Below are 23,930 nucleotides of genomic sequence, written 5' to 3' on the forward strand. Positions count from 1 at the left end.
TCAAATTGATAAATTTCACCGAGCAGTGCACACCTAACACATGCATAAAGTTTTTTGTTTTTGTTTTTGTTTTTTTTTTTTTACAAAATACATGTCAACAATGTAAAAATCAGCTGTATGAAGGTAAATACATTCGTATATTATATCTTATATTGTCAAGGTGGAGGATAAGGGTATTATATAATTTTACAGTGTGATTAGCATTTAATACATTATGCTGCCATTTCTAGGTTGAAGTCTCATAGCTTCTGAATATACAGCACCCCCCAAAACAAGTAAAATGTACAATGATGGAAATAAGTTAACATATATGAAATCAACAAAGAAAGAAAAGAAAGCAGAAAAGATGTTATGATGGGCACATAAATAGTTCCTAAATGCTTCGCAGATATGTCCATTAACATATGAAATATATTGTATTAATTTGTCCTGTTAAGGTTAAACATTGTCCATATTCATTGAAAAATTTCTTTCAACACACAAAGTTAACACATAACAATGACAGTATAGAAGTAAAAAATATAGTCCATGTATTCTAACAACTTAATCATCTAAAATAATAAATATATAAAATAAAACAGATTTGATGTTAAAGTAGCTTATTATTGTTGAAATTAGTATTATTGTTAATCCAAATTTAAAATACTTCTGTGCAATATTTCAGTATTATTTCTTGATGGATAATAAACACAATCTGACTGTTATGTGCACACCCACAAACATACATACATATGTAAACATTCACAATATACAAATATATGTGTGTGTGTGTACAACCACTCTTTTATACTATGACTTTCATATGGCACATACAATTCTCTGAGAAAGGGTAAATAAATACTTGAACATTGAGCAAAAACTTCTCATTTACATGTTTCTTATACCGTTAGGGGGTTCTATTCCTCATCCAGGCAAAGCAGTGCCTGGATACGCTGGAATTACATCTCATGAGCAGAAAGGGACTGACAGCTGGGAAACACCCAGCAAGTATTGCAGTAGTTTCCACCAAGAGGAAGCTGGGATGATTAATAAGACCCAAACAAACCTCAAAGATGTAAGAGAGGATGTAAATACTGACGAAGGTGCTCACCAAGACAAGGATGGTTTTAGTAGCTTTGGACTCAGGATAGGACCTGGAGGGGACATTGGCCCTATGAATGTGTCGCACCTGCTGCTTGTGTCTGTACAAAACCAGAACCATGAAGCTGCTGGCCCAGAGCATGAGCCCCAGACATATCACATCAGAGAATGACAGCAGAGCTACACACAGTATGTCACTGATTTTTTCCTGACGAATGGAAGAACAGTATCCACGGTCTTTTTGTCCTGTGATGTTTGTGTTGTTCCATTTTCCAGACATTAACATAGGAAAAATGCCATTTACAAACATGCACAGGATCCAGCTCAGGTACATAAAGGAGCTGATGTACTTGGGAGCTTTTACCTTAAACTCTGCCAACCTGGAGCTCCTGGGGCTGATCGTGATGGCCTGGAAGACACTCAACAGGCTGGTGCTGCCAAAAGACACTCCCCTGCCCACTCTGTCAATATAAAAAAGAAGTTTGCATGCAAAGGTACTGGGGAAATCTTTCCAACCCAAAGCTGCCATTGTCTGGGGCACTCCTTGACAGAGGAGGATTGAAAGGTTGGCTACAATCAAGTGGTTAATCATCATATCTGTGAATCTTGTCCTGTATCCAGAGAAGCACAGGAGCAGCTGGTGGTAAATTAGACACAAATTCCCCAGAATCCCAACCACAGTCTGTGATAAGAGGATGATTCCTATTGCCACTTGGCTGGCAGCCATCCTGTCAGTTACGAGCCTTCTGAGCTGGAGCATCCTGTATGGGAAGACAAAAAAAGGATTACATGTATGACACCAGTTGAAACACAATATACCCCATTTCCCATTAATTCCTTAGAAATATGTGTTGATGTTTTTATTTTACTACAAGGTGTCAAAAATATGAATGTAAAAATTTAAAAGGGCATAAATTAATAATGTTTCAGTCTCTGCTATGAAGGCAGTACATAATGTATCCTCTTCATTCTTCATGATGTGTGAATCAGGCACTCTATAACTTTAATTATAAAGATGAGGAGAACTTAGGCACAAGGGAGGTTAAATATTTGCCTAAATTCAAGTGCTTATTATGGCATACAGGGGGCTTTTTCACTGGCTGGATAATTACAAAAGAGAGACACAGAGAGTGAAAAACTAGCTACCTTTGGGCTTTGTTTCCAAAATAATTCAGATGTATACTTAGATTTCTTTTAACACAATGTCATTTTCATTTAGACTGGTGGTACTTTGTACATTTGGTTGTAACACGTTTCCATTATTTCTAAAGATTTATTTTTAGGCCAATATCATTTGCTGAAAACCTTTAGACATCTTAATAAATGTTGATGCCCTGAGGGCAACATACTACTGCAGGAAATTGCCCCCTTACAAGTCATGTGTGGTGAATGCAATAATGGATTAATATTAGGATAAATACAGAAGAACTCATATGCTTTTGTCACAGGCACACATGTACAACTGCACCCATCTAAGGCATTATTGATAAATCATTTTTCATGCACTAAATTCGGGTATAAAATGCAATACAAGATAAAATGTTGGAGAGTAGAAACAAAGTTACCAATCATATACTTATCATATACTTATCTATTAATCATATTAATCATATACTTATCTATTAATACAGTGGTTAATAGATAAATACATAAGTGGCAAAAGTATTAGCAGTGAAGTGAGATATGTGAGTGAAATTAAAGTAAAAGATATATCTAAAAAGGAATATATAAGGTGTGAAAATTTGTGCATTTAAGAAATGCATTCAGTAGATTTTTTGTTTATTAGAGTGTATATTTTTCACAGACTTTATTGTCTGAAGCAGTTTTAATTTCATAACAAAATTGCATGGGAGGTACAGAGATTTCCCAGAGACCCCTGGGTATTCTCAGAGTCTCGTCTAGCAAATCCTGACAGTAATGTGGTACAACTGGTATAATTAATGAGAATTATTTTAAGCTAGTGACAAAAAGATGATATAATCTTGACAGCCACTGTCAGAAATCCATAATTATTATGTGGACCTTTTCTTAAATGTTCCTTCCATAACTTTCAGAATAAAGATAGCCTTACCACACTCCCCAGGCTAAAAATGTTTTCAGTACACACATGATTACTGTCTCTAGTAATTGCATCACACACCCAGAGTACAGAAAAACATTTCCATTCAAGTCATTGCCATTCAAATATCCTTTCCGTATGGGCTTGTGTTATTCCTGAAAACTCATCTTACTCTTTATTATAAGCATGAAGGGATTCTACACAAATCTCTAGTAAGCATGAACATTTAGTGTAGGATTCCTTCAAGATAGGCTGAACAGCAGATTGAGTTTTTAAAATTTTTATTTATTCAAGCATGGATATGTATTTATTTTATACTCCTATGTTTTACTGTTTAAAGAAACTTATTTTAAAACATTTAATTTTGAGAAGGTATATTGTATATATTCAGGGTATACAGTGTGATAATGTGATATGTATATACATTGTGTGCTAATTACCAGAGTGAAAGTCATTAGCACATTCATCTTCACCAATAGTTACTGTGTGCGAAGAGTGAGTTAAGGACATTTAAATCATTTCTCTCTATATTTTCAAGTAAACAACATAGTATTAAGAACAATACTCACTGTGATATATTAGATCCCAGAACCTCTTCTTATAACTGAAAGTTTTTATCCTTCTGAAATGAGATCTTTAAGCACATTAAACATCGGATTTCATTATCACTTTGATTAAACTATTAAAGTCTCTGTCAGCGAGGCTTATGAAACCAACTTCTGCACCATCAGGAGTTGGTGCAGGGTTGAGGATTGCCGTTTCTCATAACCAGCTGTGTCCATTCAGCAAGAACTTTTTCTCCTTCCCGAGTGGCTTAGGCACCCAGCCAGGTTCAAGTAGGGATAGCCGTTTCTCTGAAATGATCACTTAAAAAGATCTTCCATAAGAGTTTCTCCTTATAGACTCTGCCCCTCAGACTGAAATAGAAAATACTCACTTAGCTTTTTCTCTTTGCCAGGATGATGAGCTCCGTGTGACAGTCACTACAAGGCATACATGTGTGACAGGGAGGCCTGTCAGACCCTTAGATATGGGCTTCAGATTCTGTGGCCTCACCCCTCCTAGGAACTGCAGTTATTATTTCACCAGCGGTGGCAATGGGTGTCTACGCTTGGGAGCTGAGAAGATTTCTGAAAACTTTTTCCCAGTTGCCCATTATTGCAAGCAATTAAAATGTCTAGCTAGCGTCTCCTAAGAGGCTACTAGGCTATTTTTAAGAGGCTCCATGTTTTCGATGATCCCTTGGAGCAGGCAAGGTGTCACACAGAGGGACAGGAGTGACTGAGGTCTGTCATGGGGGGACTGGCAGTAAAGTATGTGTGCCCCATGGCATTCTTTGCTTCCCTGAAAAATTTTTGTACCCCAGTCTAGCTCTTTTCTAATCTTCATTTTACTGACTGGCACCATGTGTTACGTTGTTGGTAGTGTAAACAAGCCCGAGTTCCTGTGACTTTCTGTGGGGCAGCCATTAAGTTAAGAGTCAAGGTGCTGGGGCAGGAAAGTGACTTTTATTCAGAAAGCAGCAACTGAGAGGATGGTGGACTAATGTCCTAAAGAACCATCTTACGTTACTATGAAACTCGGGCTCCTTTCTTCTTAACAGGCGAAGGGAGTTACACGAGGTAACTGAGGACCACAAACACATGGGTGTCAGTGATTGAAGATTGTAAAACTTCTTTGTTCTTGGTCAGTAAACTTTGGAGGGCTCACGTTATGACGTTGGTATACATCTTTAAGGTAGCACTGTTACTTCAGTGTATACTTTACTGACCTCATTGGGAGTTAGTTTTGGGAAAGGGACAGTTACCATCTTTCTTCTAGCTCATGTGCTGAGATTAGCAGGTGCTTTTAACCTGGAGGATATCACCACAAGTTGTCAGAAACTAGAGGGAGCTACTCCTGGGAAAGATGTTCAGAGAGATACAAACAAATGGAAGAATATGATGTAAATAATTCACATTGGAAATCACCAGATTCATGTGCACATCCAAAGGCCAATTGATTTTGTATGGGAAAGTATACTTTACCATTATTGACCTCTATAAGCCACAGATCATAGACAGAACAACATCCACAGAAGAAAGAGGAAGGCTCTGAAAGAGGCCCTCATAAATAAACCACAAGGATCTGATGGTTTAACAGGCTAAATCAACCATTCCTGGAACTATCCGATAAGCCAGTGTTCCTCCTTAATTCAAGATTGCCAAATGGTTGCCACAGTGTTCTAAACCTACATTTTTAAATGAATTTTCAGTGATGGGTACTTGTTGCTTTGGCAACATAAAGTTGGAAATGAAACATGAAGTAGAAAATTAAATTGATTGTTTGGTTTTTCTTACAAGTGATTCCATAATTAAATCTGGGTTCACTAGCCAATCTACCCTAATTTTTGGTCAAGATTTAAAGCCATAATGGTGAATGACTGACATTACAAACATAAAAACATGGACACAAAAGATATTTTCACACAGATGCAAGAAAGCCATGCATGTATACACACATATACAGAAATACTAAACTAATTACACACAGTAGCACATACACAATCTCAATTGAACACTCATTCATGCACACACTCTGCACATGATTATTGACACTCACTGAAAAACACTGTCAATGGTACACACTCATATGAATACATAATCACCCCCACTGATGTAAGATCAACCTTCACAATTATGATGTGTGCATATCCTTGCTACTAGACACACATACGCACACAGATAGAAAACTTGTATTTCCAGACATCAGAATGCCAGAAAAGAGTAACTCTTTCCATTATTTCTAATCCCTCTATCCCAGCAACACACAGGTACAATACTGACAGTATATATCCTTCATAATTGCTGTGTGCAGTACTATGTAGGTGAAGATGTGACGCAGGGAAATCAAAATTGGGGAAATAAGCAGAGATGGGGCATAGGTGGGAGAGAAGGAGGTGAGAAAGAGGAAACAGGGTAGGAAGGACATAAGGATAAACAGTAGTGCAGAGAGCCTTCGGGGGTGGGAATAGATGGTGCAGGGGAAAAGAGAAGGCAGATGGATAAAAGAAAAGAGAGTGTTAAATGTCACAGAGGCATGAACACTCACTGTCCAGTTAGAGGGTATCTGGGTGAGAAGTGTTCCTGGATGCTAGGGGTCCAGAGAACACTGGAGTAGGGGAGATAGGGGTGCAGTTTTCATGGAAAACAAGGGGATTCTGGGGATGAGGAGGTAGTAGACAAAGAAGGTAAAGGTCAGAGTTTGGTAAAAGTCACAGGAAACTTCAAGTCTATGAAGGATTAAGTAGCATGGCAGGGAGAGGAGGGTTAAGCAGATAGTGTGGTCTGTGGCAGGTGTGGAGTGTGGGGCAGTGGATGGAGCCTGGAGGAGATGGTTGACGTGAGGAGAAGGAAACAGACACAGGGAAGTGAGGAGCTAGGGAGGCAGTAAACACCTGTTAGCCTAAGATACCAGGAGAAAGAGGCAGGATATAGGCTTGGATGTGTTTACAGGGACAATCATGATATGTGATAGCTGACGTGGGAACATTAGATAGTGTGGGGCCTAGAGGACATGGAGAATGGGCTGAGGTATTGCAATTTGGATTAAACATAGAGCAAGGAAAGATGGTGGTTTGTTTGCAGAGTTGATGGGAGGTCAGAAGGGTTATGCTGAGGTGTTTGCAATACAGCCACAGAAGGACAGACATCAAAAAGTATAGGACTGAGCTAGAGGGTACAAGACAGAAGTCCAGCAGGTTAGGGTGGAGGTTCAGTGGATGGCTCAAGTTTACAGGGTGACATTGACAGCGAAGGAATGGAGCATGTAAAGGGAAGGTAAAGGTGACAGGAGAGTTGGGACGGAGCTGGGGTTGAGGGAGGTGGCAGAGGGAAGATCAGAGGCTGCTATTTCATCTTCCCATTCATTAAATCTTTGTTTTATGGGTAAATATCAACCATCATGGAAAATTTCCAAATTCAGCTGAGGAGGCACATACACTAGAGCACAGCAGATAAATATTGGATAAAAATATTCAATAGCTTTTTTTCTCTCCTTTTCAGATACCTGGTACAGCATATGACATTGGTGGGTCTGGCAGGAGAGGCTGTTTCCTGGTATCCTGTATTGCCAGTGTTGGAAGGAAGTGTCAGTCCATCTCTTCTCCCTCAGCGTATTTACAAAAGAACTTTTAAGCGTGAAAGAACTTTCATGCCCCAACACTGACATTATGAAAATAACTAAAAGTGTTTTGATATTTTTAAAATTCAGTAGTTAATTTTACATGCTTTCAGCTCTAATAAGTTTATATTTATAATTTTTGGTACAAGAAATTAAATAAGCAGAGATGGGGCATAGGTGGGAGAGAAGGAGGTGAGAAAGAGGAAACAGGGTGGGAAGGACATAAGGTTAAACAGTAGTGCAGAGAGCCTTCAGGGGTGGGAATAGAGGGTGCAGGGGGAAAGAGAAGGCAGATGGATAAAAGAAAAGAGAGTGTTAAATGTCACAGAGGCATGAACACACACAATATTCCACATATGGAATATTTTTGGATATTTTCTTCATTCTTCTTCATTATGGAAAAACATCACATGGGGACCCAGTGGCAATAGTTTTGTAGAAATATACATTTTTTAAAGAAAATTTTTAATTTTTTATTATTCTTATTTTTTTCCTTTTTATTTATTTTTTCAGCATATTATGGGGGTACAAGTGTTAAGGTTATGTATATTGCCCTTGGCCCTCTTCCCCCCTTGAGTCAGAGCTTCAAGTGTGTCCATCCCCCAGTTGGTGCACATCACACTCATTATGTAACTATATACCAATCTCCTACCACCCCACCTGCCCGACACCTGATAGATGTTATTCCTATATGTCTACTTAGGTGTTGATCAGTTAATACCAATTTGCTGGTGGTTATTTTTTCATTCTTGGTATACTTCACTTAATAGAATGGGTTTGGGCTCTAGCCAGGAAAACACAAGAGGTGCTATATCACCATTGTTTCTTAGAGCTGAATAGTACTCCATGATATATATATATATATATATATATATATATATATATATATATATATATACACACACCACATTTTATTTATCCACTCATGTATTGATGGGCACTTGGGTTGTTTCCACAGCTTTGCAATAATGTATTGTGCTGCTATAAACATTCCAGTGCAGCTGTCTTTTTTATAAAGTGACTTTTGTTCTTTTGGGTAGATGCCCAGTAATGGGATTGCTGGATCAAATGGTAGATCCACTTGTATTGCTTTAAGGTATTGCTTTCCACAGAGGTTGAACTAGTTTGCAGTCCCACCAGCAGTGTAGCAGTGTTCCTATCTCTCTGCATCCATGTCAATATCTATAGTTTTGGGACTTGTTAATAAAGGCCATTCTCACTGGAGATAAGTGATATCTCATTTTGGTTTTGATTTGCATTTCCCTGATGATTAGAGATGTTGAGCATATTTTCATATGTTTGTTGGCCATTATTCTGTCTTCTTTGGAAAGTTTCTGTTCATGTCTTTTGCCCACTTTTTAAAAATTTATTTTATTTTTTCATATTATGGGGGTGCAAATATTGTTAGGGTTACATATATTGCCCCTACCATTCCTCCCCTCACCCCTTGCCTTACCAGAACCAGGAAAATCAGCAAAAATAAAATCAAAAAACCCTATCAAGAAGTGGGCCAAGCATCAAGGTAGGACACACTTGATGCTTGGCCCACTTTTTGATAGGGTTTTTTGATTTTTTTTTGCTGATTTTCCTGAGTTCTAAATAGATTCTAGTTATCAGATGTTTATTGGATGTGTAACTTGCGAAAATATTCTTCCATTTTGTGAGTTGTCTTTTTGCTCTCTTGACAGTTTCTTTGGCTGTGCAGAAGCTTTTTAATTTGATCAGGTCCCATTTATTTATTTTTGTTGATGCTGTGATTGCCTTTGGGGTCTTCTTCATAAATTCTTTGCCTAGGTCAATGTCTAGAAGAGTATTTCCAACGTTTCCTCTAGAATTGTAATAGTTTCACACATAAGGTTCAATTTTGTTACCCAGCATGAGTTTATTTTTTTGAGAGGTGAAAGGTGTGGATCCTGTTTCAGTCTTCTACATGTGGCTATGAAGTTTTCCAGCACCATTTATTGAATAAGGATTCTTTTCCCCAGTGTATGTTTTTGTCTGCTTTGTCAAAGATTAGATAGCTATATGAGGGTGGTTTTATATCTGGGTTCTCTGTTCTGTTCCACTGGTCAATGTCCCTGTTCTTGTGCTAATACAAAGGTGTTTTAATTACTATTGCCTTGTAGTATTGTTTGAAGTCTAGTAAATCGATACCTCCCATTTTGTTTTATTACCTAGGATTGCTTTTGCTATACAGGGTTCCATATGAAGTGTAAAATTATTTTTTCTATATTTATCAAAAATTACAATGGTATTTCAATAGAGATTGTATTGAATCACTTTGGGTAGTATAGATCACTTTGGGTAGTATAGACATTTTAACAATGTTGATTCTGCTGACCCACAAGCATGGTATACTCTTCCACATGTTTATGTCCTGGGATATTTCCTTCCTCAGAGTTTCATAGTTCTCCCTGTAGAGGTCTTTTATGTCCTTAGTTAAATGTATTCCTAGGTACTTTATTTTCTTTGTTTCTATTTTGAAGGGAATTTAGTCATTGATTTGGTTCTCAGTTTGACTGTTATTGGCATATATGAATGTCTCTATTTGTGTGTATTGATTTTGTATCCTGAGACTTTATCAAATTCATTTATCAATTCAAGGAGTCTCTTGGTTGAATCCTTGGGGTTTTCTAGGTATAATATCATGTCATCAGCAAAGAGTGAGAGTTTGATCTCTTCTGCTTTCATTTGGATGCCCTTAATTCCACTCTCTTGTCTGATTGCTGTAGCAACGACTTCCAGCACTATGTTGAACAGAAGTGGAGATAGTGGGCAACCTTGCCTTGTTCCAGTCCTAAGTGAAAATACTTTCAATTTTTCTTCATTCAGTATGATATTGGCTGTGGTTTTGTCATATATGGCTTATATGATTTTTAGGTAAGCCCTGTCTATGCCTATTTTGTTAAGCCTTCTTATCATAAAAGGCTATTAAATTTTGTCAATAGTTTTTTCTGCCTCTATTAAGAGGATCATAGGGTCTTTGTTTTTGCTTTGTTTATATGGTGAATTACATTTATATATTTGCAAATGTTGACCTATTCCTGCATCCCTGGGATGAAGCCCACTTGGTTGTGATGAATTATTTTCTTGACAAGCACCTGGATTCAGTTGCTAGGATTTTGTTGAGAATATTTGCTTCTATATTCATAAGGGATATTGATCTGTAGTTTTCTTTTTTGTTGCAGGCTTTCCTGGTTTTGGTATCTGGGTGATGCTGGCTTCATAAAATGTGTGGGGGAGGATTACATCCTTCTCAATGTTGTGGAATAATTTCTGCAGGAAAGGCACAGATCTTATTTCTAGGTGTGGTAAAATTCAGGTGTTAAACCATCTGATCCAGGACTTTTATTTTTAGGAAGGTTTTTTATTGCTGTTTCAATTTCAGTACTTGATACTCATCTGTTCAGGAATTCTATTTCTTCCTGGTTGAGCCTAGGGAGGCTGTGTGTTTCTAAGATTTTGTCCATTTCTTCCACATTTCTAGCTTGTGTGTATAAACACTTTTGTAGTATTCATAAATTATATCTTGTGTCTCCATGGCATCAGTTGTAATTTCTCGTTTATTGTTCGTGATGGAGCTTATTAGAGATTTTTCTCTTATTAGAGATTTTTATGCTCTTCTTTAGCCAAAGACGTGTCAATTTTGTTTATTTCTTCAAAGAACCAAACTTTTGTTTTATTAATCTTTATATAGTTTCCCTGTTGTCAATTTCATTTAGTTCTGATTTGATTTTTTTAAATTTATTTTATTTTATATATCTCAAATTCTGTGGGTACAAATATTGTTAGGGTTGCATATCTTGCCCCTGCCCCCCTTCCCCACCCCACTCTGGTAGAGCTTTAAGCGTGTCCAGTCTCCAAGTGTTGCACCCTGCATGAAAGGATACACATGAAAGTGTGTGTACCCTTCCCCTTCTCCCCCCTTCCACCTGTTCACCTCCCTTTAACAATTTTTTTTTAGACATTTTGGTTACAGTGTGTTTCTTTGCCTCCCCCTAAAAAGGGATAGAGGTAATCCTTTCCCCCCTACAATGCTCATCACATCCTTAGATGTGGGTCTCCCCTCTCCTCCCCATGCCTATTGAACACTACCATTTTTTGAGCACCATAGTTTTAGTCTGTCAGTACCACTTTGATGGTGAGTAGATGTGTAGCTCATTTTCCAGGTCTTGTGTCATCTCGCTTTGTATTACTCATTTGATCTTAATGATTTTTCACTTCTTCTGCTGGTTTTGGAGTTGGTCTGTTATTCTTTTTCCAGCTCTTTGAATGGATTAATTAGGTAGTCTATTTGTGATCTTTTCCACTTTTGGGTATAGGCATTTATGGAAATAAACTTTTCTCTCAGGACTGCTTTAGTTGTGTCCCACAGGTTTTGATAACTTGTGTCTCCTTTTTCAATTAATTCAAAGAATCTTTTGATTTATATCTTGATTTCCTCATGTAAGAAGTAATCATTCAGCATAAGGTTGTTTAATTTCTATGACTTTGTGTAGAAATGACAATTCCTGTTAGGATTGATTTCTACTATTATTCCACTGTGATCTGAAAATATTCATGGTATAATTAGTATGATTTTGAAAAATTTTCGAGACATGCTGTGTGTCCTAGGATATGGTCAGTCTTAGAGAATGTCCCATGAGCTGTTGAAAAGAATATATATTCAGTGGTTTTTAGGTAGAATGTCCTGTAAAGTCTGTCAGGCTCATTTTTTCTAGAGTTCTGTTTAAGTCCATTATTTTTTTGTTAATTTTCTGTTTGGAGGATCTGTCCTGTGCTGTCAGCGTGCTGTTAAAGTCTGCGGCTATTATGCTGTTGTTGTTTATCCATTTGTTTAGCTCAAGTAGAGTTTTTATGAATCTGGGTGCAGCTTTGTTGGGTGCATACATATTTAGAATTGTTTATGTCTTCTTGTTGAACTGTACCCATCACCTTTATATAGTGATCTTGTTATCTTTTATTAGTTTTGTTGATTTAAAAACTAACTTATCTGAAGTCAAAACCGCCATGCTAGCCTTCTTTTGGCTTCCATTTACTTGAAATATTGTTTTCCACTCCTTTACCTTTAGTCTAAATCTATTCTTGTAGGTTAGATGTGTTCCAGAAGGCAGCTGATACTTGGCTTGTATTTTTTTTTTATCCATTTGGCCAGCCTATGTCTCTGAGTGGGGAGTTCAAGCCATTCACATTTATTGAGAGAACTGATAGGTGGGGAAGCTTTCTGTTCATTCTAATGGGTGATCATTGTTGCTTAGTTTTCTCTCTTGAGCCATTGTGGTATCCAGCCTTCGATCTTTTGCTTTTGAGTGGACTTACATTCATGAGCCTTTATTGTGCTGATCCATGGGCAACACTGTTTTGAGTACTTCTTGGAGGGCTGGTCTTGTCTTTGTGAATTCCCTCAGTCTTTCTTATCTGAGAATGTCTTTATTTCTCCTTTGTATGCAAAACTTACTTTTGCAGGGTACAAGATTCTAGGCTGGGTATTATTCTGTTTCACAAGAGTGAGAATGGGGCCCCAGTCTATCCTTGCTTATAAGGTTTCTGTAGAGAAGTCAGGCATTATTCAGATTGGCTTTCCTTTGTATGTTACTTCTTTCACCTTACAGCTTGTAGAAGGGCCTCTTTAGTTGATATTTTGGTCAGTCTGATGACTGCATGTTGTGGTGTCTTCCTGTTTGCAGTGAATCTCCCAGGGGTCCTTTGAGCTTCTCGTACTTGGATATCTAGATTTTTTACAATGCCTGGGAAATATTCCTCTATTATATCTTTGAATAGCTTATCCAACCCTTGCATGTTTTTCTTATTCCTCTTTTGGAATCATTGTAACCCTCACATTAGGTTTCTTCCCATAATCCCACATTTCTTGTAGGCTTTACTCTTTTCTCTTATTTCTCTGCTCTATCTCTGTGACTGACTTATTTAATTGGAAGGTGTTATCTACAATCTCTGAGATTCTTTCTTCTGTTTGATCTACCTTGTTTTTGAGGCTTTCTATTGTGTTTTGTAGTTCTCTGAATAGATTATTCATTTCCAGGAGTTCGGGTTGATTTTTATTTATTATTTCAATTTCTTTAATGAATTTTTCTTCCAGGTCTTGGAATTTTTGTGTGTGGTTTCTTTGTGTTGGTTATCCATTTATTCTTGCAAGTCATCAAATTATCTTACAGTCCATGTTTTAAATTCTGCTTCTGAAATTCTGCTTCATTTTATTGTTTAGATTTTTGTGGTTGTCCATTTCTAAAGGGCTGGTGTTCCTCTCTTTGGGGGTGTGCTTTCCGGTTCAGTCTTTATACTTCCAAAATTCTTTTGCTGATTTCTTCCCATATGGATCAGTTGTTGCTTCTTACCTTTAGATTTTCATTAGATAATGACACACCTGGTTTAGTCTCTGAACCAGTAGGTGTTATTTGTGGGTTAGATTCAACCACATCCTGTATGATGAGTCAGTAGATGCAGTAAAAGTGTGTGAAGAATGACCTCCTTGTGAGTAGGTGGTGCTTGCTGGGAGGAGCAGGCTACACTTTGTTTTTGGGTCCTGTAACCAGCTCTTGTTCCTTTGGAGAGGCACTAGTGCCTCAGGTGGTGGTTGGGGCTCTGGGACTTCCAGATTTGCCCTTATTCTCCACCTCAGTGAGGGCAGGCCTGTGAGTGAGTCTGGGTGAAGCAGGGTTGGGTAAGCCTGCCCTCAAGCACCACAATGCTGTTAGCAGGGGTCAACGTTCTGTTCTATGCTTCTGGGAAAAACTGTCAGGGAGGTGCTGGAATGGCTCCACTCAGCAGGAAAGTCTGCGTGTGGGGTGGGGCTGTGTAATACATGCAGTCTGAAGCAAGCCTCGCTCCTTTTTACCCTCCCAACTCCTTGGCTTTTCCTGAGCCTCTGTCAGCAGGCAGGACCTCACACCAGCAGGCCTCCCCTGCTGTAATACATGCCAGAAGGTTCCCTGCACAGGACTGCAGCCTGGGCTCTGCACTCAGGACTGCAACCTGGGCTGGGCACACAGGACTGCAGCCTGGGCTGTGCACACAGCCCTCTCATGGGAGGAGAGTTGCCATCAAGCACACTAATCTGCCCCTGAAGGCACACACACCTTAGTAGGGTCGTTCACGAGTATCTCTTGTGTGTCCCCAGGCAATGCTTGAGACCTCGGTGCATTGGTTGCTTGGCAGGTCTGACCTCTGGGCCCTGGAATTAAATCACTGACACCACCAGGGAGAGGAGTGCCAGTCTCAATTCACTCATGGAGTGCCTAAGCTGGGTTGATGTCTCTCAGCCTCAGGATCTGCCCCATTCTCCTGGAGTCACCAGGCCAGCAGCACCTGGAAGGGCTGGTGGGTAGGGAGCTCACCATCTGAGTACCCTTCAGTCAGCTGTAGGGTTCCAAAAGGAAAGGTCCCATTGCCTGGAGAGGCCTCCGGCTGGTGGCTATGTTGTCTCTCTTGGCAGGCACGGATAGGGAAGGGGGTGTGGGAGAATGTAGCAATATGGCGCCTGCCAAGGGGCTTGGGTCTGTGCACAGTAGGTGTCCTGAGGGATCTGGGAGCCTCGTGCCTCCTCTGCAACGCGCTTACCACTCAGTGGCAGCAGCCATCTCTGGGCTGATATCCGCAGGTCTCTCTAACTGCTGGGAGCCCACCACCAGTCCGAGGGACAAGAAAGTTAACCACTCCACTGTGGTGGCAATGACCAGTGATTAACCAGGGAATGAACCCAGCGGCACACAGAGGGTAAGAGAATCAGCTTTTTTTCACCAGCAGGCTCAGAGGGGCATACTACCAAATTCTGAGCCCAGATTCCTTATTTCTCTCCTGTTTTATACACTTCTTGGTGTTACACACAACCAATATCCAGTTAATGGTGGGATTAGTAGGATCAGCGTAAGCTTCACATGTACCCAATTAGTAGTGCTTTTTGCTTCAGGGCCTCTGGCAGGGCTTTCCCTATCATTAACAGGATGAGCTTCACATGTATCCAATCAGAAATTGACTTTGCCTCAGGGCCCCGGGTGGGGGCTTTTCCCTATCACCACCTAGCCTCATTGCTGGTCTGCAAGCTTCACGGGAGCTCTATTCTTAAAGTTCTCCTCTGCAAACTCCACCTGTGGAGTCTCCTGTAGTGTCAGGTACCCTCCTTCTGACCCTCATCTGACATACGCTTGTCTGCTTGCTTATTTCTTCTACTTTCTTCTAAAACCTATCTTTTTTGCAGAGACACTCTGGCTGCCATTTATTCTCGTCCACCATCTTCCACAATCTCTATTATTCTTATTTTATTAGGAGAATATGTATCATTCTGTTGCCCAGACTGAACTGCAGTTGCATCATCGTAGCTCACTGTGACCTGAAACACCTGGTTTCAAGCCATCCTCCTCCCCAGCCTCCCAGACAGCTGAGACTAAAGGCACGCACCACCATGCTTGGTTAATTTTTGTAGATTTTCTAAAGATTGAGTTTTCCTATGTTGCGAAGGCTGATCTTAAATTCCTGGCCTCAAATGATGCTTCCACTTTCACCTCCCATGATACCAGTATTGCAGCTGTGAGACCTCATGCCTAGCCTTCTATAGACAGTTTATTAAAAATGCCAGTTTGCATTTCAAATATTTCTCTGGTCACATAAAACCATAGGCAGATATCCTATACTGGATGTTACTGCCTTTGTTGTGTTATGTTACCAGGTAAAAGGGATTATGCTGTTGTAATTAAGGACACCAACCTGGTGATCTGAAGACAGAGATTTTCTCAATATAATTACATTAGCCGTTAAGCACAGAGAAGCCAGACAGATGCTGTCATAGATGCAGTAGTTGGAGATGTGAAACGTGAAATGCATCTAACATGTTATCCCTGGTTTTAAATATGGTGTGTAAGAGGGAACACAAAGAAACTGTTAGAAGGAAGTGAATTCTGACATCAGCCTAAAGGATCCTGGAATTGTAATTTTCCTCACAGTCTCACAAATAAAGCCTAGGTTTGTGACCTTGGTTTCAGCTTTTGCACCCTAATCAAGATACCCAGACAAGTACCAGAGATCTGAGATCTAAGACACGTAAGAAAATAAAATAGTGTGTTGTTAAGCTGATGAATTTGTCAAAAATTATCATATCAGTAATATGAAAGCAACCCACAGAAAGAAATGATGGCAAAATATTTTTAAAAGGAAATAAAGACAAAGACTTCTTTTGTACCCACAATCAATATCATTGTAATCTCCAGATATAACAATTTTCTTGACTGAAATCTGTGCTGCCTCTTACACAGTTTCTGAATATATCTGAATTGTATAGATGTTGCACTATACACACACTCGCTGAAATAATATATTGTGTTCTTGCCTCAATATCACAGAAACAGAGAAACTATAAAACGATGTCATTTCAGGAGGAAGAGAGGCTGCAGAGTGTGAAATGACAGTCCACATTTTCCTGAGAAAAGGCCATCCCCTTCTTTTTCTATAAGCATCTTATTGTCATCAAAAATCTTATCTTCATTTGGCAAATATGCTCTTGGTTATGTCATAAACAAATCTCTTTCTAATTTCAAAATATTAAAGAAGCACAAAAGTTATTGTTCCATGAATATATTGTACAATGCTGAAGTAAGGCCTTTTGCTGTGTCGGTCACCAGAATAGTGTTTATTGTACACAACAGGTAGGTTTTATCCATAACTCCTCTCCCACCCTCCCCCCTTGGTTGTTTCCAATGTCCTTCACATCTCGTTGTGCCTGCAACACACCTCTTCTTCTATGTGGTGAATTTTGCTTCTACACAATTCACACATTGAAGCCTTAAACCCTGGAACCTAAGAGTGTGATCTTATTTGGAAATAGAATCACTGTAGATGTAATTAGGTAAGATGAGGACAAACTGGTGTAGTTGGGCCCCAATACATTTTGCCCGGTATCTAAAACATAAAAAAAAAGAAATTTAGAGACAGTTATCCACTGAGTGAGAATGACAATGAAGTTTGAGTTATGCTTCCTGTGGCATGGAAATTCCAGAAGCTTGGAGAGAAGCATAGAACAGACCTTTCTGGTGCCATTAATGAGAACATGGTCCTGATGACACCTTAATCTCTCATATCTAACTTCCAGAGCTGGGAGAAATGAAATTTCTGTTGTGTAGCTATTCAGTTGGCCGCACTGTGTTAAGGCTCCACAGAAGACAAACACACCTTCCCTTGCCATCCTCCTGATCCACAGGCAGAAAAAATGTGAAATGTAGACACCACTGCCCTTCCCCCTCATAGGAATAGCAGGGATTTAGGGCCAAAGTCTGTGGTGTAATGGTTATAACATGAGTATTTCCATCCTGTCCTGAGGACATTCCCCACCTAGGAGCACTCATCAATCCTGCCACAGCACCCACGATGTGGCTGCACTGAAATTTCCTTACAAGATCCGTGAGACAAGACCACAGTCACTGCCTCAAAGTTGGGAACACAGGCCCTGCCTGTAGAAACGTGTCCTGAATGCTCAGTAGTTAACCCTGGATGTTGCCTGCAATTCTCTGCATCATTTTATTACAACAACATCGAGACTGGGCCCTGACTCAGACTAACTGACAGAATAACAGTGGGGGATATGGGAGGCCACAGGCCATGGAGTTTCTTAAAGCTCCCCAGGTGACCCTGAGGAGAAGCCAGTATTGAGGAGCATCTAGCAAAGCAACGCTTCTCAAACCGTAATGTGCCCACAAATCTCCTGTGGATCTTGTTGAAACAGATTAACTAGAGGGTAATTTCACTTTAAGAAATTAATATAGAGCAGGTCTGCAATGGCACGTATACATTTGCTCATTGAACACAGACAGTCCTTGGTGCTGCTGATACATCTCTCCCAGATTCCTGTTTCAATAGCATCCCCTCATCCCTCTTGTTTAGCACTAAGCTAGAGAAAGAAAACACAGCACAGCCAAGCTTCTTAGAAACTATGGTCACATCTTAACACACGTACACTGTTGGTTCCTTGCACTTAGCTTATTGTAGGCAAAGAATAGAATGGGTGATCCCTTGAGTGGGAAGGGGCTGCTCTAGGGAATGTTGAGGACCTCGTGAGATGATGAAGGGTTTGCAGCTTCATGTGCAAATCCTATGCAGACAAGGTACATTATGGCAACCTGCGTGCAAGCGCAAGCATTTAGGGATCCAGCTTGGGAAAGACTAATCTGAGCAGGCAGAGTGGAAACAGTTCTCCTGTGCACATGTATGTGTTCATGTGTCGGATGAGGTGTCCCCTCATGTTCTCGGCCCATTGTACAGGCTTAAAGGATGCCCAGAAGGGATGAGAGGTGGGGTAGAGATGTGAATTTTCCATCTGATCGGTTACTTTTGAGGAAATCTGGGCTGACATGCTTTCTTAGGGCCTCCACAGGCAGCAAGGTAGAGAAGCCACATTCTGAATTCCTGTTCCGTGTGCAGCTGACATCTTTCATCACAATTGTTTCTTAGAATAACAATTTTATCAACAGCATCATGAGCATAAAAGGTTATTAAAGCAAATCCTCTCTTTTTTCCACTCTGCCTGTCTTCCATAACTTGTATGGTTTCCATCTTGCCATACTTTTCCAAGAAGTCTCTCAAACTATATTCTTCTGTATCTTCTTTAATACCACCAACACATGAAGAAATTTTCTTATTGGTCACATGGGCACCAGGCTTTACAGAAACCTCTCTAGAAACATCTCTCTTTGGTAACACTACTCGTCCATCAACCTTGTGTGGCTGAGCACACATTGCTGCGTGCACCTTTTCAACATAAGAGTGAGTCACAAAACCAAAGCCCCTAGAACATTTCATTTGGGGGGGTCTCTCATTGTTGTAAGGGTCCCTAGCCCACATGAAAACAAATTAAAGAAAACAGAAAGAAATTCTTTGGGAATTCTGTGCCAGGCATAAAGGTTGTAAAACTGCTAACTTGCTTTATGACTTCTGTAACTTATTTGCTTACACTGATCAGGCCTGCACCGGAAAGATAAGAAGTCAAGGCCAACGTGCATGCCTGACCACTGCCATTCAGGACCCCACCCCCGCTAGAAATAGAGATAACTACACTGTGACTATGTCCCTCACCCTTCCAAGAAATGTATAAAGAATTGTTACACAATTTGTTTGGGGCTCAGAATTTGGACACTGTTTTCTGAGTCTCACTCTTGAATAAACACTCATCTTCTCCCTCACTGGTCTCTGGGTCAGTCATTAGGAGAAGGATCTTCCTTCTCCTCCTGCAACAATACCATTGACCTGGGCTACGAGGTGGACCATGGACACCAGGACCCTCCCTGCACCAACACAACACCTAGTCCCTTTCTCCCGGGGAAAGCAGTGGCAGCCAAAGATTCCAGACTTTCAAGCAGCTTCCCTGAGCACCCTGCACAAGGCACACAGCGGATACCCACAGCAAGTGCTCATCCCCCAAAAAGGAGAACCAAACGGCCAGTGGCCAACAGGGCCTCCTGTGCTGGAAGTCAAAAGCCAGATACCCTGAGCTTCCCCTGGTCCTGTGTGAATCACGCAGCCTTCTGATTGGGCATTGGGACCAGAGGTCACCCTGTTTCCAGAAGCGGTGGAAACCCAGCTCTGTGGATTAATTGCGTGTTTGCAGCACTGAAGAACATTGGTTCAACAGGAAATCCCTGTGCGAAGGATCTCCCAAGACTGTTACTCGGGATGAACTGGGGAAGGTCTCTCGTTGGAAAGATGGGCCCAGAGAAAAAAACATATAGACTCATAGAAAGGTTCAGGACACCAAAGATGGAGCACGTGGCCAGGCTAGAGCGCACGCTAGAGCAATGCCTCGCAACTGCCACCTGAGGGCGGCAAAGAGTGCACGCTTTGTGAGGGAGCCAGAGAGTCCCCAGTTCCCAGGAAAGACATTTCGCCCACCGTCCTGTGTGATGCTCAATATTTGGGCCACTTTGAGGTCTGAGGTGACCAGCAGGAGACAATGGGAATGCACTGAAAATCACCTTGCTTGACATCTGCCTGCACCTCCCTCGCACGTGGGGAATGAGGTGTCTCTTGCTGGCTGTTGTGTTGCCTTCTTACGTGGTGAAAAGTGTCCCCTGGGGATGGGGAGGTTATTCCTACCTTGCTGGGCTCAGGCAGCCCCTGGAATCAGCCAGCCGTGGACGAAGCCAAAGGGACCCAGAAAGGCAGATTCAGCCGCACTGGCAGCCAGGCGGGAGTGCAGGGAGGGCTCACCGGAAGGAAATCCGACCGGAAGCAGCCCCGCTGCAGGGCAGAGACACGCCCTCCCACCGGAAGACACCCGGCAACGAGCCCCAGGCACAGACACCCTCGCACACAGAGAAACGCCGGACACGCACGCCGAGCTCGCACAGAGACACTCGCGCAAGCGCACGGTTGCGCACGGGCGGCTCCTCGGGCCGCGGGGTTCTGCTCTTCCCACGAAGACCCCGGGATCAGAGCCGCCCGCGGGACACGGGTAGTCCAGCTGTCCCGGTCCCTGGGGACGCAACGACCAGGGAGACTCGCATCCACCCCAGCAGGCCGGCCTGAGGCGGGATCCCGATCCAGCCGGGCCTGCCTGCTCCTCCTGACACCTTTTCTTCGGCGTGGCCATCCTTGTTTTTTTGTCTGTTCTTGTTACCATGCCATGAAAGTCTGGAGATTTGGCTATGCCAATGTCTGGAAGCAGTTTTCCTATTCTTATTTATTTTTTTAGTTGAACTTCATGGTGGAGGGTCCTACTTGTAAGTGTGACTTATCATGCCTTAAGTGACTTATCATGCCTTATTTTTATATTTGGTGACAGATATGGATCCAGTTTCTTTCTGATGCATGTGGGCATCTAACTTTCCTGGCACCGTGTATTGAACAGGGAATTCTTTCCCTCAGTCTATATGTTTTAGTGATTTCTGGACGATGTGTTTTTGTAGGAATATATTTTTGGTTTTGCTCTCTTTATTCCCCTCTATTGACCCATGTGTTTAATTTTATGCCAGTCTCTGTTCTTTTTGTTTACTATACTTTTTAGGATAATTTGAAGTCAGGTTAAGTGATGCCTCCACACTTGTTGGTTGTACTGGGGGTGGCTTTGTGTATTCAGGGTTGATTTTGCCTCCACAAAAAAAATCGGATTTTTTTTTTTTCCAATTTTGGAACATGAATTTGGTGTTTTAATAAGAATTCTATTGAATTTGCACATTGCTTTGGGCAGTACGATCATGCTCACAATATTGATTCTTCCAATTTATGGTCATGGGATATTGTTCCATTCATTGGCATCATCTACAATTTCTTTCATCAGTGTTTTGTAGTTTTCCTTCGAGGGATGATTCACCTTCTTGGTTAAGTATATTCCTTGGTATTTTATTTGTTTTTATAGAATTGTAAATGGTATCGAGTTCTTGATTTGATTCTGAGCTTGGCTTATTTGTGTATGGAATGGTCTTGAGGTTTTAACATTCATTTTATAACCTGAGACTTTATGCAATATGTTTATCGATTTTAGGAGACTTTTGGAAGAGTCTTTATGGTGTTCTAGACATAAGGTCGGATCACCTCAAACAAGCATAGTGTGATTTGTTTCTTTTCTGATTTGGCTGCCCTTCGTTCCTTTCTCTTTCCTGATTTCTCTGACCAGTCCTTCCAGTACTATGGTGATTAGAAGCAGTGAAACTGGGCATCGTTGCCTTGTTCTTGTTATTAGTGGAATGTATTCAAGTTTATCCAATTAAATATGTTTTTCTCCTGTGGGTTTGTCATCTGTGGCAATAAAGGGAGAGAAAAAGAGATGGAGAGAGAAAAAAAAAACCAGAGAGAGACACTTGCCTTTTAAACCCCAGAGTAGAAAAGATAGGCATTTGAGATGAGGTGTGCAGGCGTACAACATAGTGTGCCTGCCTCTGTTTCAACACCCCCAACACTAGAAGGAGCAATCAGCAATGAGAACACGGTTGCCCGTATTTAAAACACAGAGTTCTTCTGTCCATCATGTCTCACACAGGATGCATGCAAGCTGTTCAAGAAGCACACACATCTGCCTGCCATGGAGTTGGGGGGTGAGGAAGGGGTAGATGCTATTGTGCTAAAAGCTGACATTTATCTACACTAACAGAAATGTACCATCCAAGTGTTTCCCTAAAAATTGCAAGCCCTCAAAATACCCCAGAGTTCTAAAATATTTCCATCAGTATATTCTGCAACTGTAGTTGTTGTCTAAGTGGAGACAGATTGTGGGTGCTTGTTACTCCATGATCTTTCCTGAATTCCCTCACATGGGATATTTTTGGTACAAAACTACCCTTGATTGTTTGATGCACTGTATTGCAAAAACTAAAAGTGGCAAGAAGAGATAAAATCACCAAGAAAAGTGACAAGAAAGTCAGTATTGAGGGGAAACCTGGGTAAGGCAGTGACATGCTCAAAAAAAAAAAAAAATAGAAAGAAAAAAGCCAAAAACAAGATTTTCAGAGTACATTCAAATTTATTGCTTGATTTATTAAAAGTAAGATTTAAGTAGTTACCAACAGATACAACAAGTCGATTTTGAGTATATTGCTGATATATATTTTAATTGTATACAATGCGTTTTGGAGGAAAGCAAAAGAAATCATCTATGAAATCTTGCAGTAGTGTTTAAGATAATAAAAATATTAACTACACAGGGATACCTGTCAAACAACCTTATTGTATTGAAGTTAAGAGTTTGTACAGGTTAAAACTTACACACATACTTTATATAACCCTTTCTCAGTATTTTGTAATGTTCAATAGATATAAACTTATGACCAAGAAGTCAATAGATACATACATGTATATACATAAAGCCAACAGAAATGCATGTATGTATGTATCATTAAAACATGCATCATAACTTACATGCTAGCAGTGTTCATCATACCAAAAATGGAAAAGCACTCACTATGTGCATCAAGAGAGAAATACCAAAATTAATTGCTTGAAAGCCATGCCATAAAAGCCTATAGTGGCAGGTAAAGCATTTTTAGCCCCATTGAAATGGCTCCAAACTGGCAAGTATTGTAGTTTTATGAATTTCTATAGTCCTTCTTAGAGGATAGCTACTATTACATTTCAATACTTTGAATAAAAATTAGCAGTATCCAGTAGAAGAGGAAAGTTAAAAAAATAAAAAGTGAGAGAAAATTATTTTTTTTTATTAAAAAAAAATAGCAGTAGATATTTCTCGCTTTCAGTTTGTGTAATGGCTACTTTCTTGCTTCTCAAAATAATCTGAACAAGAAACCAGGATAGGCAAGATTTTCTACAATAAATAGGTTTTGAGTACAGGCTTGTGTGTATGCTACACAGGATTTGGTAGCTAGTTTTGTGGCTACTTGCTATATAACTAAGAAGCTCTCAATATTGCTTATGCTAATCTACTTTTGGTACTTAATTTCTTAATCAATCAAGTACTTAGAGAAAACATAAAATGCAGCAGCATCATTATCTTCTCCTACAAGTGGTCAGGTGTGCAAAAATTATGCAATACTTTGGTGAATACTACAGATTTCATGATACAGATGTATTTTTGATATTCTTCTGTTATACTAAAATTTAAGTTTCTTGAAAGCCAAAAAATTGTTTGATATTCTATATACACAATCAAATTTTATCACTAACAATGTATAAAATAGAGACAATT

The sequence above is a fragment of the Microcebus murinus genome, unplaced genomic scaffold, assembly GCF_040939455.1.
Source record: "Microcebus murinus isolate Inina unplaced genomic scaffold, M.murinus_Inina_mat1.0 scaf058_hap2_Mmur4.0, whole genome shotgun sequence".
NCBI classification, from domain to species: domain Eukaryota; kingdom Metazoa; phylum Chordata; class Mammalia; order Primates; family Cheirogaleidae; genus Microcebus; species Microcebus murinus.